Source organism: Gopherus flavomarginatus, chromosome 18, assembly GCF_025201925.1.
Source record: "Gopherus flavomarginatus isolate rGopFla2 chromosome 18, rGopFla2.mat.asm, whole genome shotgun sequence".
NCBI lineage: Eukaryota > Metazoa > Chordata > Testudines > Testudinidae > Gopherus > Gopherus flavomarginatus.
The window spans coordinates 5,981,031-5,995,821 of record NC_066634.1 but is presented as its reverse complement, the minus strand read 5'-3'; positions in this window follow the sequence as shown (position 1 = coordinate 5,995,821).

The window sequence follows — 14,791 nt, the reverse complement described above, 5'->3', positions numbered from 1 at the left end:
CAGTGACCCCCAGCCCCCACTGCCACCCCCGCCCCATAGCCCCCCATTCCCACCACTGAGCTCCCCAGTGACCCCCAGGCCCCATTGCCACCCCCGCCCCATAGCCCCCCATTCCCACCACTGAGCTCCCCAGTGACCCCCAGCCCCCACTGCCACCCCCGCCCCATAGCCCCCCATTCCCACCACTGAGCTCCCCAGTGACCCCCAGCCCCCACTGCCACCCCCGCCCCATAGCCCCCCATTCCCACCACTGAGCTCCCCAGTGACCCCCAGCCCCCACTGCCACCCCTGCCCCATAGCCCCCCATTCCCACCACTGAGCTCCCCAGTGACCCCCAGCCCCCACTGCCACCCCTGCCCATAGCCCCCCATTCCCACCACTGAGCTCCCCAGTGACCCCCAGCCCCCACTGCCACCCCTGCCCCATAGCCCCCCATTCCCACCACTGAGCTCCCCAGTGACCCCCAGCCCCCACTGCCACCCCTGCCCCATAGCCCCCCATTCCCACCACTGAGCTCCCCAGTGACCCCCAGCCCCCACTGCCACCCCTGCCCCATAGCCCCCCATTCCCACCACTGAGCTCCCCAGTGACCCCCAGCCCCCACTGCCACCCCTGCCCCATAGCCCCCCATTCCCACCACTGAGCTCCCCAGTGACCCCCAGCCCCCACTGCCACCCCTGCCCCATAGCCCCCCATTCCCACCACTGAGCTCCCCAGTGTCCCCAGCCCCCATTGCCACCCCTGCCCCATAGCCCCCCATTCCCACCACTGAGCTCCCCAGTGACCCCCAGGCCCCACTGCCACCCCTGCCCCATAGCCCCCCATTCCCACCACTGAGCTCCCCAGTGACCCCCAGGCCCCACTGCCACCCCTGCCCCATAGCCCCCCATTCCCACCACTGAGCTCCCCAGTGACCCCCAGGCCCCACTGCCACCCCTGCCCCATAGCCCCCCATTCCCACCACTGAGCTCCCAGTGACCCCCAGCCCCCACTGCCACCCCTGCCCCATAGCCCCCCATTCCCACCACTGAGCTCCCCATTGACCCCCAGCCCCCACTGCCACCCCTGCCCCATAGCCCCCCATTCCCACCACTGAGCTCCCCATTGACCCCCAGCCCCCACTGCCACCCCTGCCCCATAGCCCCCCATTCCCACCACTGAGCTCCCCAGTGACCCCCAGGCCCCACTGCCACCCCCGCCCCATAGCCCCCCATTCCCACCACTGAGCTCCCCAGTGACCCCCAGCCCCCACTGCCACCCCCGCCCCATAGCCCCCCATTCCCACCACTGAGCTCCCCAGTGACCCCCAGCCCCCACTGCCACCCCTGCCCCATAGCCCCCCATTCCCACCACTGAGCTCCCCAGTGACCCCCAGGCCCCACTGCCACCCCTGCCCCATAGCCCCCCATTCCCACCACTGAGCTCCCAGTGACCCCCAGCCCCCACTGCCACCCCTGCCCCATAGCCCCCCATTCCCACCACTGAGCTCCCCATTGACCCCCAGCCCCCACTGCCACCCCTGCCCCATAGCCCCCCATTCCCACCACTGAGCTCCCCATTGACCCCCAGCCCCCACTGCCACCCCTGCCCCATAGCCCCCCATTCCCACCACTGAGCTCCCCAGTGACCCCCAGGCCCCACTGCCACCCCTGCCCCATAGCCCCCCATTCCCACCACTGAGCTCCCCAGTGACCCCCAGCCCCCACTGCCACCCCCGCCCCATAGCCCCCCATTCCCACCACTGAGCTCCCCAGTGACCCCCAGCCCCCACTGCCACCCCTGCCCCATAGCCCCCCATTCCCACCACTGAGCTCCCCAGTGACCCCCAGGCCCTATTGCCGCCCCTGCCCCATAGCCCCCCATTCCCACCACTGAGCTCCCCAGTGACCCCCAGCCCCCATTGCCACCCCTGCCCCATAGCTCCCCATGCCCCCCCCGTAGGGGTTTACTAATTCCTGGAGGTTTCATCATGTGCCATAATTTTCAATTCCTGGAGAGTCCAGGACAATCCTGGAGGAATAACAGCCCTAGCCCCACAACTTCCCTGTAGCCACCCCATAGTCCCCCTGTGGCCTCCCATTGAGCCCCACTGTCACCCCATAGCCCCCCACCACTGTTCTCCCCACTATCCCAGACATCCCATAACCCCTACAGATCCAAATGAGCCCCATAACTTGCCTGTAACCACCCCATCATCCCCTACTGTCCCCCATTGAGCCCCACTGCCACTCCAGAGCCCCATAGACCCCCCCTTGCTCCCCACTACCCCAGACATCCCACACCCCATGTCCCACAACAGCTCCATAGCCCCAACTGAGCCCCATAACTTGCCTTTAGCCACCTCATAGTCTCCAACTACCCCACACATCCCACCAACTCCAGAAACCCCACAGCCCCCCATAGCCTCAGCTGAATCCCATAAATTCCCTTTAGCCACCCCCTAGTCCCTGACTGAGCCCTATAGCCCCCTAGCCATGCCATAGTCTCTGCTGAGCCCCACAACTGTCCCATAGCTCCCTACTGAGCCTCACAACTCTCCTATGCCCCCCACTGAGCCCACAACTGTCCCAGAGCCCCCCATGATTCCCATAAGCCCCACTGAGACTCACACCCTCACAGACAGGTGCTGCCCATGCAAAGTCGCTGGGATCGAGGCCCCTGTCGTGCTGCCCAGACACAGCGTGAGGCGCTCCCTACCCTGAAGCTTACAGTTGAAAGAAACAAATGAGGGTATCACGGACTCACAGATTGTGCCCACCTTTGGCTCTATGCGGTCCATGGGGGGGTGCCCCTTTCAGTGTGACAGACCTTCTCGGGGGTCCACTCTCTCCCGGGGTTAGGCCCCTCCACTTCCTGGAGCCGCACCTCTCTGCCGTGGGCCCCCTCAGGGAGTCGACTTGCTCTGGACCCCCTGGGCCTCACCCCCCAAAGGGGTTGATGCCCCCCTGTTCTCTAGCCCGGAGTGACTCTCAGCCAGCATAAAACAGGAGGGTTTATTGAGAGTTGAACCCAGCACAGGAAACTCTCAGGGCTTCAGGCCTGGCCTCCCTCAGCACAGCACATCCCAGTCTCCCTGCAGCCAGGTGGGCTCTGCCTGCTCCCCCTCTCCAGCCCAGAGCCCCTCTGCTTCCCAGCTGGGCATCTGATATCACCAGCCCCAAGCCCTGCCTCTGTCCACTGTCTTCTCTCCAGGTAAACAGGATTGTAAACAGGGTCACCTGAGCCTCCTCTGCCCCCCTCTGGCTGGACCCGGCTGGTCAGGTCACCGGGGTCCTCTCTTCTGGGCCTCCTGGGTCACCAGATCGCCAGGACACCAGTCACAGGTATCCATCCTCCAGGCCATTGGCTGGGTCCCAAGTTCCCTCTCCGGTCCTCGGTAACAACAAACTCCCTCTCCCCTCCCCTCGTTAAACCAACAACACCCAGGGAAACTGAGTCCCACCCCCTCTGCGTGCAAACCATTGGAAAAACAAGGAAAACACAAGAAAACACCCCACTTCGTCACATCTCTCCCCCCTTCGAGGCTGAACGGAGCAGGGTCACTTAGCCAGTGACCTGGGGAAGTTCAGGGACCCTGCCCCGTGATAAAGCATCGGCTATAACATTGGCCCTCCCCCTCACATGGACCACGTCCATGTTATAACCCTGGAGGAGCAGGCTCCCTCTTGTTGGTGTCATTGGCCCACTCGGGAGGGTGGAAAGCCACTGTGTCTCAATGAAGCCCCCTGTTAAGGCCTCAGTGAACCAAAGTCCTTCCATGATTGAACTCTCAGCGACCTGACAAGCTGGCTTAAAGAATGGAATGTAAAGGGGCTGACTATCAGCTACAGTGCTGGTACCAAGAGGCACTAATGAGGCCTGTATGTACCTGGCTAAGGGGGCAGGATAACAAATCACAGAAACTAGGATGAGATAGTGGTTTAGAGAAGAGTCACTAACAAGATAGATTAGTAGGTGCCAGAAGTGATTTAACTACTTGGGATAATTGCTTCTGTAACAGTCACAGGGAAAGATGGGAGGGGGGAGATGGGGGCATGAGGGGAATAGAAACGGCTTGGCTAAGTTATGTATAAAAAGAGAGAAACTGTTTGTATCAGTGTGCATGATCTGAGACGTGCCTGTCTCCTTGCATCTGTTTGAGATCTCAAATAAACTTAGTCTGCTTCTCCACCTTGGTGTGTTCTTTGGCGTGAAACACACCGGGCGACGAACACCCCCACTGTTGCTGTCCTCGGGCACCCTGTGTGCCGGCAACAGTTTTGGCGTCCCTGGGTGGGCATCGAGGCTAAAACTGGCCTTGCCCGGACCCCTCCTGGAGGTCGACGGATTGCGGCAACGACCGACGCCCAGCGCGCACCGGTGACTTCATCGGGGGCCTCGGCGGAGACGCGGTGTGGTCGACCCCGGAGGGCACAACGGTGCAACGCGCTTGAGTAGTGGAGAAGCTGCTGCGGGCGACGGTGGGGAACCGGTCCCGTGGATAAGGTAGGAACAGTCCAGTAGTGTAAACCTTCTTTTGCCTGTTTTGACCTGGGGACGCCCAGTGTCTCCCTAGAGTATGGGGCAGGGACAGAGTACAGGTAGGGCACGGTGTACACCCTTAGAATGCATTCTGATGAATTGGAAAGTGTTTGGGTCGGATCCGATGGTTAAGAGCAAGCTGAAAAGATTCTGTACAGTAGACTGGCCTCAGTACCAACTAGAGGACCAGGAAAGGTGGCCACCGGAGGGATCATTAAATTATAACACGATCCTCCAATTAATTCTGTTTTGTCAGCGAACGGGTAAATGGGATGAGCATATGTATGCACAACTGTTTATGTTGCTAAGAAATAGGTCAGACCTGGTGCAGAAGTGTAATCTGACTCCGGCAGGTCCGGTAGTAACTGCTGCTAGTCCCCCGAACCCCTCCCCAGTTGTGATGGCAGAGTCAGTGTCCCCTTCGGCTCCAGCACCCCCACCATATAAGAACGAGGTGCCTAAGGTGTCAGGGATCGCCCCCTCAGTGGGATTCTATCCGCTAATTACTGAAACTCGGATAGCCCGTCCGGGAGCAGAACATCGCCCGGCCACTACTATGCAGGTTTACACGCATGTACCTTTTAACCCAGTGGATTTAGCAGCCTTTAAGGCACAGGCAGGGGAATTTTCCACGAACCCCAGTAAGTTTATCTCAGTGTTTGAGGGATGCCTGGCTAGCCACAAGCCAGACTGGGATGACTGTAACGTCCTCCTGAGAACCCTGCTGTCAGAGGTAGAGCGAAATCAGGTCCTGGCTAAAGCACAGGAAGAGGCACAGTGGAGACATGACCGGGATCCTCAGAATGTCCCCATTCCCGCTGACATGGTCCCCCGAGCAGACCCTAGGTGGGACCCAAACAACCCCGCGGGTATGACCTGCCTCACCGTGTACAAGGAGTTGCTTTTGCATGGACTCCAACACTCAGCTGTCCGGCATAACAATTGGGCTAAGCCTTACGAGCTCATACAGGAGCCCAAGGAAAGTCCGGTTGCTTTTCTGCAGCGCATCCGGGATGCGATTCGGCAAAATACTAATGCAAACCCTGATAACCAGGAAACTGAGGCAATCATAAAGGGTATCTTCACCAGTCGGGCCGCCCCTGATATTAAGAGAAAACTGCAGAAAAAGGAGGATTTAATGGGCATGACTATGGCACAGATTTTGGAAGCTGCAAACAGGGTTTACAGCAACAGGGAAAGAGAAAAGGAAAGAAGGCAAGCAAAAATGATGGTTGCAGCAGTACAGGCTGGTGGCAAGGGAAAATTTCAGGAAGGTAGAAGGGGCCGGGGAATGAGAAGCCGTGGACGTGGGCGCCCCGGCTCACAGGAAAGATGTCTGGGTCGCAACCAGTGTGCCAAATGCCGAAAGGAGGGACATTGGAAAAATGAGTGCCCCGAGAGGGAAGTTACCCCTATGATGGCAGCAGAGGATCAAGACTAGGGGTGTCAGGGGAGACGGACTATCCTGCCCCCGGAACCCCGAGTAAAGATGCGGGTGGGAAATTCGGAAATAGACTTTTTAATAGACTCTGGAGCAGCACGAACCGCTGTAAATCAACCCCTACAGCTGCCGGTGGCAGACTCCCTCACTGTGGTGGGCGCCACAGGGAAAGGAACCAAGTGTCCGGTGTATGCTCCAGCAGAGTGTGCTTTGGGAGACAGAACTCTCTCTCACAAACTGGTTTATCTCCCCGATTGTCCAACGCCTCTGCTGGGACGGGACCTGCTTTGTCGCTTAGGTGCCACCCTGCATTTTACCCAGGATGAAATAACCCTCACCTTGCCCCCAGAGAATGCCTGGATAATGACCCTTGCAGTTGAGCCTTCAGCCATGCAAGCCCCAGAGTGGAGCCAGTGGGAAGACCAGGTTTTCCCTCTAGTGTGGGCATCGGGGGTCCCAGGAAAAGCAGCCCATCACACCCTCATTAAGGTTCAGCTCCTGCCGGGAAAAGGTCCAGTGCAGATTAAGCAGTATCCGATCAAAAGAGAAGCCAGAGAGGGACTACAGGAAACTATAGACCAGTTCCTAAAGTATGGGGTACTGCGGGAATGCCAGTCAGCTTGGAACACCCCCATCTTGCCTGTGCGAAAACCCAATGGCACATATCGGCTGGTCCAGGACCTGAGAGCTGTGAATGAGCGAGTCAAGACTCTGCACCCCCTTGTTCCAAACCCGTATACACTGTTGGCCTCTGTAGGGGGGCGGTACATCCACTTTTCAGTCCTGGATTTAAAAGACGCTTTCTTCACCATTCCAGTTGACATTCAGTCTCAGGAGATTTTCTCCTTCGAGTGGGAGGACAACAACAGGGATAAAAGGCAGCTTTGCTGGACAGTGCTGGCCCAGGGCTTTAAAAACTCTCCTACCCTTTTTGGCCAGGCATTGGCCCGAGACTAGATAATGAGGATAAAGTTCTCCTCCTGCAGTATGTAGATGACCTGTTAATTGCTGCTGTGGGTCTAACTCCCTGCCTTAAGGCTACTGTGAGCCTCCTAAACTTTGTCGGACTCCGGGGATATAGAGTAGCTCGGAACAAGGCTCAAATTGCCCTCACAGAAGTACAGTACTTAGGATTTCACCTAAGGCAGGGGGAACATCAGCTTTCGAACGAGAGAAAGGAAGCGATCTGTCAAATTCCTGTCCCAAGCAATCGCAAACGGCTCAGGGCGTTTCTGGGCATGGCAGGCTTCTGCAGAATATGGATCCCAGAGTTCGGACTGTGGGCTAAACCCTTGTATGAATGTGTTAAGGGAGCAGATCACGACCCCTTTCACTGGTCAGCGGAAGCTGACAAGGCATTTAAGGCCTTGAAAAGAAAACTAATGGAAGCCCCAGCCCTGGGTCTGCCAGACCTCTCTAAGCCATTTCAACTGTACGTGCATGAGAGGAAACGGGTGGCTCTGGCAGTGCTTACTCAGTTATTAGGCACTTGGAAGCGTCCTGTGGCATATTTCTCTAAACAGCTGGATCAAGTTGCCAAAGGGTGGCCGGCATGTTTGCGGGCGGTCGCAGCCACTGCCCTAGTGCTTGGGGAAGCAGAGAAGCTGACTTTGGGGGGAAAGGTGCAAGTATATACTCCCCATATGGTCCAAGCCCTGCTGGACACTAGGGGTGGTCTCTGGCTTACACAGGCTCGAGTGGCTCGGTACCAGGCTAAACTTATAGAAAATCCTGAAGTTGCCCTGCAGACTTGCCCCTCCCTTAACCCAGCCACCCTGTTGCCAGAAACAGAAAAACAGGAACATGACTGCTTAGATGTAATAGATACCCAATACTCCAGCCGTCCAGATTTAAAAGATCAGCCACTCCCGAATGCAGATTATGAGTGATATACTGATGGCAGTAGCACTGTTGTAGATGGACAAAGGAGGGCGGGCTATGCTGTTGTAACTCTCCACGAAACTGTGGAAGCGAAAGGTTTGCCTGCTGGAACATCAGCCCAGCTGGCTGAACTGGTAGCCCTAACCCGTGCACTTGAACTGTCGAAAGGGAAAAGAGTTAACATTGTCACTGATTCCAGATGTGCCTTTGGAGTGCTACACGCTCATGCAGGTCTGTGGAAGCAGAGAGGAATGCTAACCGCCCAAGGCTCTCCGGTCAAGCATGGATCCCAGATCCTCCGGCTTTTAGAAGCGGTACAGTGGTACACTGCAGGGCTCACCAAAAGGAAGATCACGACGTGGCTAAGGGCAATGCTAGGGCGGACAGGGAAGCCACGTGAGCCGCTACCCTGGAACCACTGGAAGCTGAAGATGCCCAGATGCATGCCCTCATCCCATCAGTAGGAGAGCTTCCAGCTCCTCAGTACTTTCGTGAGGAAAGGAACCTGGCGGACACACTCGGGCTGAAGGAGAAGGAGGGATGGCTCCACTCCACGGAAGGAAAAATCCTCCTACCAAAGAATCTAATACTGCCAGTGCTACGGAAACGACACCAGACTACTCCTGCTGGCAGAGAGGCTTTAACCCAGCTCGTAAATAAATATTTTCTAACCTCTGGGCTTAGACCCCTAGTATCCCAGGTACAAGCTGAATGTCTAGTCTGCCAAAAGAATAACCCCCGACCGGGAGTGCCAGTGCTGCCAGAAACACTGAAACCTACCCCAGGCCCAGGATTGGTTTGGCAAATAGACTTTGCTGAGTTCCCCCGGGCCCAGGGGTTCAGGTACCTCCTCGTCTTAACGGACCGATTCAGTGGATGGCCCGAAGCTTTCCCATGTCGTAACAACACTGCAAGAACGGTAGCCCTTAAGTTCGTCAAGGAGATCATTCCACAATTTGGGCTTCCTCAATGGATGGAATCTGACAACGGAACGCACTTCACGTCACAAGTTGTCCAGAAGATATCGGATGCCCTACAAATCCCCTGGAAGCTCCACACTCCCTGGCGACCTCAGGCCAGTGGAGTAGTGGAACGCACAAATCAGACCCTCAAGCGACATCTCTCAAAGGTTTGCCAGGAGGCTTCTCTCCGATGGCCTGATGCCTTACCCCTTGTTTTGCTTCGAGTTCATGCTCTCCCAAAGGGCAGGTTAGGGCTCAGTCCCTTCGAGATTATGTTTGGAAGGGCATGGCCTCTGAATGGTACACCGGTTCTGTTAGGGGAGTGGGAGGTAGGCTGTGGTTTCTTGTCTCAGTACCTGTGCTCTCTGTCTGCTGTTCTTTGTTCTCTCCACAGGTATACTGAATATTTGCAGCCCCTCCCGCTGGATGCTCCTGTCCACTCCCTGCAACCAGGTGACTCCGTCCTCGTTCGTACCTGGAAGGACGAGCCTCTCCAAGAGAAGTGGAAGGGACCCCATACTGTCCTGCTGGTCTCACACACAGCTGCAAAGGTTGAGGGACACAAGAACTGGATCCATCACTCTCGTCTGAAAGCAGTGCCCGCTCCTGAACGGTGGACCGTCCAGCCTGCGGAAAAAAACTGCCAGCGACAATTTGGGACTTAAACTATTGTTTAAACGACAGTAAGGTCCGCTGGAAATGCCCTGTGCCCTCTTCGGACAGTCACGGCATATTCCCCGCGACCACTCTGAGCATTGGTTCTGTTTATTTTCACAGGGCCGGCCTAACCTCGTGGCCTGGTCCCTTCTGTTTTTAATCTGTTTGCTATTGGTAATTGTTATTTTGTGGGTATTTGGGGAATTGTAATTGTTAGGCCTTACGGTTACCAACCCAGTATGGAGTTCAGGTCAGAGCTTGCCACAGTATTACTCCTTGCCATGGGAGCACTCATTTTGGTAACTCCTGGTTCTCCCCAGGCACATGCGGGATGGAGAGAAATCCCTAACAAGCTGGAAACAAATACGTATGAGGCCCTGAAAGCTTGTTTTGCCCAAGAGTTTAACCTCTCCAACTGCTGGATATGCTCCCAAATCCCACACCATGCAGCTGGGTTGCCCTGGAGGGTGGTTCCCCAAAATTGGTCAGATCTCTGTTGGGGATGGTTCAGTAGGGGGAAAAACATTTCGGGTACCCCCTTGTCTCAAAACTGTACAATTGAGTCCCAGTATGCATTAAGGGACGACCCCTGGGAACCGCAAGCCAACTCAACGCATCTCCCTCCCCCTATTAGGCTGTGGCCAGTGAACCCCGGGTTGGTGTGCTATCAGCAGTCCAAGTCCAGCAATCACACCTGGTCCGCTGGGAATAGCACCTGCCAGTATTATCTATCCCCTGGCAGTAATGCCTCTATCCCAGTCTATGTTAATGGAAAACCCAATTCTACTGCCTGGTTCGGAACTTTCAGTAGCTCCCAAACTGAAAGGTGGAAAAATGGTTATAATGGGCTAGTGGGAAATGGCCACTCCTTTTATGTTTGCGGTACCTCTGCCTATAAGTGGCTCCCACATCGGTGGTATGGAAGCTGTTACGTGGGATATCTTGCTCCTCCTCTTCGAGTGCTTCCTAAACTGCCCCCTGGCCGCCCCAGGCATCGTAGGTCTTTGTATGTCACCCCTGAGCCCATTGGTGAGGGAGACAGACTCGGTATGATCCTCCTCCCCTCTTATGGGGTGGGACGGCTGTCTCAAATGTATCGTAAACTTTCTATGTTTCTCACCAAGTTTGCTAATGAGACCCTGGCCATAGAGAAAAGCCTTAACTCAGAGCTTTACCAGCTCCGATTGCTAGCCCTGCAAAACAGACAGGCCCTGGATTATGTTTTAGCCTCCCAGGGCGGAGTGTGTGCCCTGGTTGGCAGCGAGTGTTGTACTTATGTCCCAGAAAATTCACAGGACATTAACAAACACATTTTGTCAGCCGAACAGGCTCTCAGCCATTGGAAGGCCCAGGAAAGGGAACCCACAATTTTTTATTCCCTCTGGAATAGGTTGCCTAATCTAGGAGGGCTTGGGGAAGGCCTTGTGCGTCTCCTCCTCACAGGTGTGGTCTTGTGCCTGATCACCCTCCTCCTGATCGCGTGTTTCAAGCTGTTACTCCGCAAACTCTGTAACCCCCTGACCCCAGAGATCCCTACATACCCTCTTGTTGAGAGCCCCAGCTCCACAGAACTCAATCACTTCTTGGCTGTAGAGTATGAGAAAACTCGGCCAAAGGTTTGTTGAGTATTCTCAAAGGAGGGAACTGTTGGTGTCATTGGCCCACTCGGGAGGGTGGAAAGCCACTGTGTCTCAATGAAGCCCCCTGTTAAGGCCTCAGTGAACCAAAGTCCTTCCATGATTGAACTCTCAGCGACCTGACAAGCTGGCTTAAAGAATGGAATGTAAAGGGGCTGACTATCAGCTACAGTGCTGGTACCAAGAGGCACTAATGAGGCCTGTATGCACCTGGCTAAGGGGGCAGGATAACAAATCACAGAAACTAGGATGAGATAGTGGTTTAGAGAAGAGTCACTAACAAGATAGATTAGTAGGTGCCAGAAGTGATTTAACTACTTGGGATAATTGCTTCTGTAACAGTCACAGGGAAAGATGGGAGTGGGGAGAGGGGGGCATGGGGGGAATAGAAATGGCTTGGCTAAGTTATGTATAAAAAGAGAGAAACTGTTTGTATCAGTGTGCATGATCTGAGACGTGCCTGTCTCCTTGCATCTGTTTGAGATCTCAAATAAACTTAGTCTGCTTCTCCACCTTGGTGTGTTCTTTGGCGTGAAGCACACCGGGCGACGAACACCCCCACTGTTGCTGTCCTCGGGCACCCTGTGTGCCGGCAACAATCTCAGCAGCTTGGCATTAGCCCCTTTCATTTGATGCAGCCACGTCGGGGTGAATGGTCCGTGTACACAGTGAAGTGCCGCCCAAATAGATACGGCTGCAGTTTTTTGAGGGCCCACACCATGGCCAGGCCTCCCTTTTCTGTGGCCGCGTAGTGCTGCTTCCTTGGCAGCAGCTTCTTGCTCAGGTACACAATGGGGTGTCTCTCCCCGTTAGTATCAGTTTGCATCAGCACTGCCCCCGGCCCTGTGTCTGAGACGTCGGTGAACACGTAAGAACATAAGAATGGCTGTACCGGGTCAGACCAAAGGTCCATCCAGCCCAGTATCTGTCTACCGACAGTGGCCAATGCCAGGTGCCCCAGAGGGAGTGAAGCTAACAGGCAATGATCAAGTGATCTCTCTCCTGCCATCCAGCTCCATCCTCTGATGAACAGAGGCTAGGGACACCATTCGTTACCCTTCCTGCCTAATAGCCATTTATGGACTTAGCCACCATGAATTTATCCAGTTCCCTTTTAAACACTGTTATAGTCCCAGCCTTCACAACCTCCTCAGGTAAGGAGTTCCACAAGTTGACTGTGCGCTGTGTGAAGAAGAACTTCCTTTTATTTGTTTTAAACCTGCCGCCTATTAATTTCATTTGGTGACCCCTAGTTCTTGTATTATGGGAAGAAGTAAATAACTTTTCCTTATCCACTTTCTCCACATCACTCATGATTTTATATACCTCTATCAAATCCCCCCTTAGTCTCCTCTTTTCCAAGCTGAAGAGTCCTAGCGTCTTTAAGCTCTCCGCGTATGGGACCCTCTCCAAACTCCTAATCATTTTAGTTGCCCTTTTCTGAACCTTTTCTAGTGCTAGAATATCTTTTTTGAGGTGAGGAGACCACATCTGTACACAGTATTCGAGATGTGGGCGTACCATGGATTTATATAAGGGCAATAATATGTACACAGTCTTATTCCTTATCCCCTTTCTAATGATTCCTAACATCCTGTTTCCTTTTTTGACTACCTCTTCACACTGCATTGACATCTTCAGAGAACTATCCACGATGACGCCAAGATCTTTTTCCTGGCTCGTTGTAGCTAAATTAGCCCCCATCATATTGTATGTATAGTTGGGGTTATTTTTTCCAATGTGCATTACTTTACATTTATCCACATTAAATTTCATTTGCCATTTTGTTGCCCAATCACTTAGTTTTGTGAGATCTTTTTGAAGTTCTTCACAATCTACTTTGGTCTTAACTATCTTGAGTAGTTTAGTATCATCTGCAAACTTTGCCACCTCACTGTTTACCCCTTTCTCCCAGATCATTTATGAATAAATTGAATAGGATTGGTCCTAGGATTGACCCTTGGGGAACACCACTAGTTACCCCTCTCCATTCTGAGAACTTACCATTAATTCCTACCCTTTGTTCCCTGTCTTTTAACCAGTTCTCAGTCCATGAAAGGACCTTCCCTTTTATCCCATGACAGCTTAATTTACGTAAGAGCCTTTGGTGAGGGACACCAGGAAGGGTTTGTTAAAATCCAGGTTTACCAGCACCGGGCCCTGGATAAATGCCCCCTTCAGCGCATAGAGAGCTCTCTGGCACTGCTCGGTCCAGAGCACCTTGTCCGGCTTTTCCATCCTACAAAGCTCCATGAGGGGAGCTGTCAGGAGGTAAAGTGGGGCATAAACCTCCAGTAGTACCTCCCCATCCCAGTGAAAGCCTGGACCTGCTTCTTAGGCTGGGGAGCGGGCCAGTCCTGGATTGCCTCCACCTTGGCTGGCTCCAGCTTCAGCTGGCTGCCCCCCATCTTGTGGCCCAGGTATGACACCTCTGCCATCCCCACCTTGCACTTTTCAGCTTTTATGGTCAGTCCTGCATCCCGGAGGCAACCCAGCACCCTCTTCACCAGGGACACATGTTCCTCCCAGGTCTGGCTAAAGACACAGATATCGTACGTGATAGAGCAGTGGTCCCCAACCTTTCTCGTCTGGCGGGCACCGAGCCACTGAGGACCATGGCCGGCGGACAAGCATCCGCTGAAATGCCACCAAGAAGCAGCGACATCAAGAGGCTTTGCCGCTGAAATTACGCCGAAAATCAGTGGCATTTCGGTGGCGACACTTCTTGACATTGCCACTTTTTGGCGACATTTCGGCGGATGCTTGTCCGCGGGCCAGTACGTAGGCACAGATAGATGCCCCGGTGGGCACCGCGTTGAGGACCACTGCGATAGAGCAAAGTCCTCCATCCTCCTTAGCAACTGATCCACTAGGCGCTGGAAGGTGGCAGGTGCCCCCTTGAGGCTGAAAAGCAGGACCAGGAACTCAAGGAGCCCTATTGGGGTGGTGAAGGCAGACTTTGCCCTGGCCTCTGGGTCCAAAGGCAGCTGCCAGCAGCCTTTGGTAAGCTCCATGGTAGTGAGGTACTGGGCGCCCCCCAACTTGTCTAGGATCTCATCGGTCCTAGGCATGGGGTAGGCATCGGACATGGTGATGGCATTGAGCTTCCGATAGTCCTCACAGAACCAGATCGATCCGTCCTTGGGGATCAGCACCACGGGCGAGGTGAGGGTGGCTGGATCACCCCTAAAGTCAGCATGTCTCTGACCTCTCTCTCCAGGTCCTGGGCTGTTTTCCCAGTGATCCTGAATGGGGAACACCTGATGGGAGGGTTGGTTCCCATCTCCACCCAGTGGACAGCCAGGTTAGTGAGCCCAGGCCAGTTGGAGAACAGCTACTGGTGTAAACGCAACACCTCTCTGATCTCTGCCAGTTGGGCTGGGGTTAGCTGGTCTGAGAGGGGAATTGATTCCAGTGAGGGGTCAGCCCCAGCCTCAGGGAGGAGTCCCACCAGGCGATCCTCTCCCTTCTCCTCCCGCTGGCCACACACAGCCAGCACCAACTTCTCCCTGTCCCAGTATGGTTTCATCACGTTGACATGGTACATCCGGTGGCTGTGTGCCTGGTTGGACAGTTCCACCACATAGTTCACCTCATTTATCTGTCTGGTGACCTTGAAGGGGCCGTCCCAGGCAGCTTGCGGCTTGTGCTTCCTCACGGGGATGAGGAGCATCACCTGGTCCCTGGTAGCA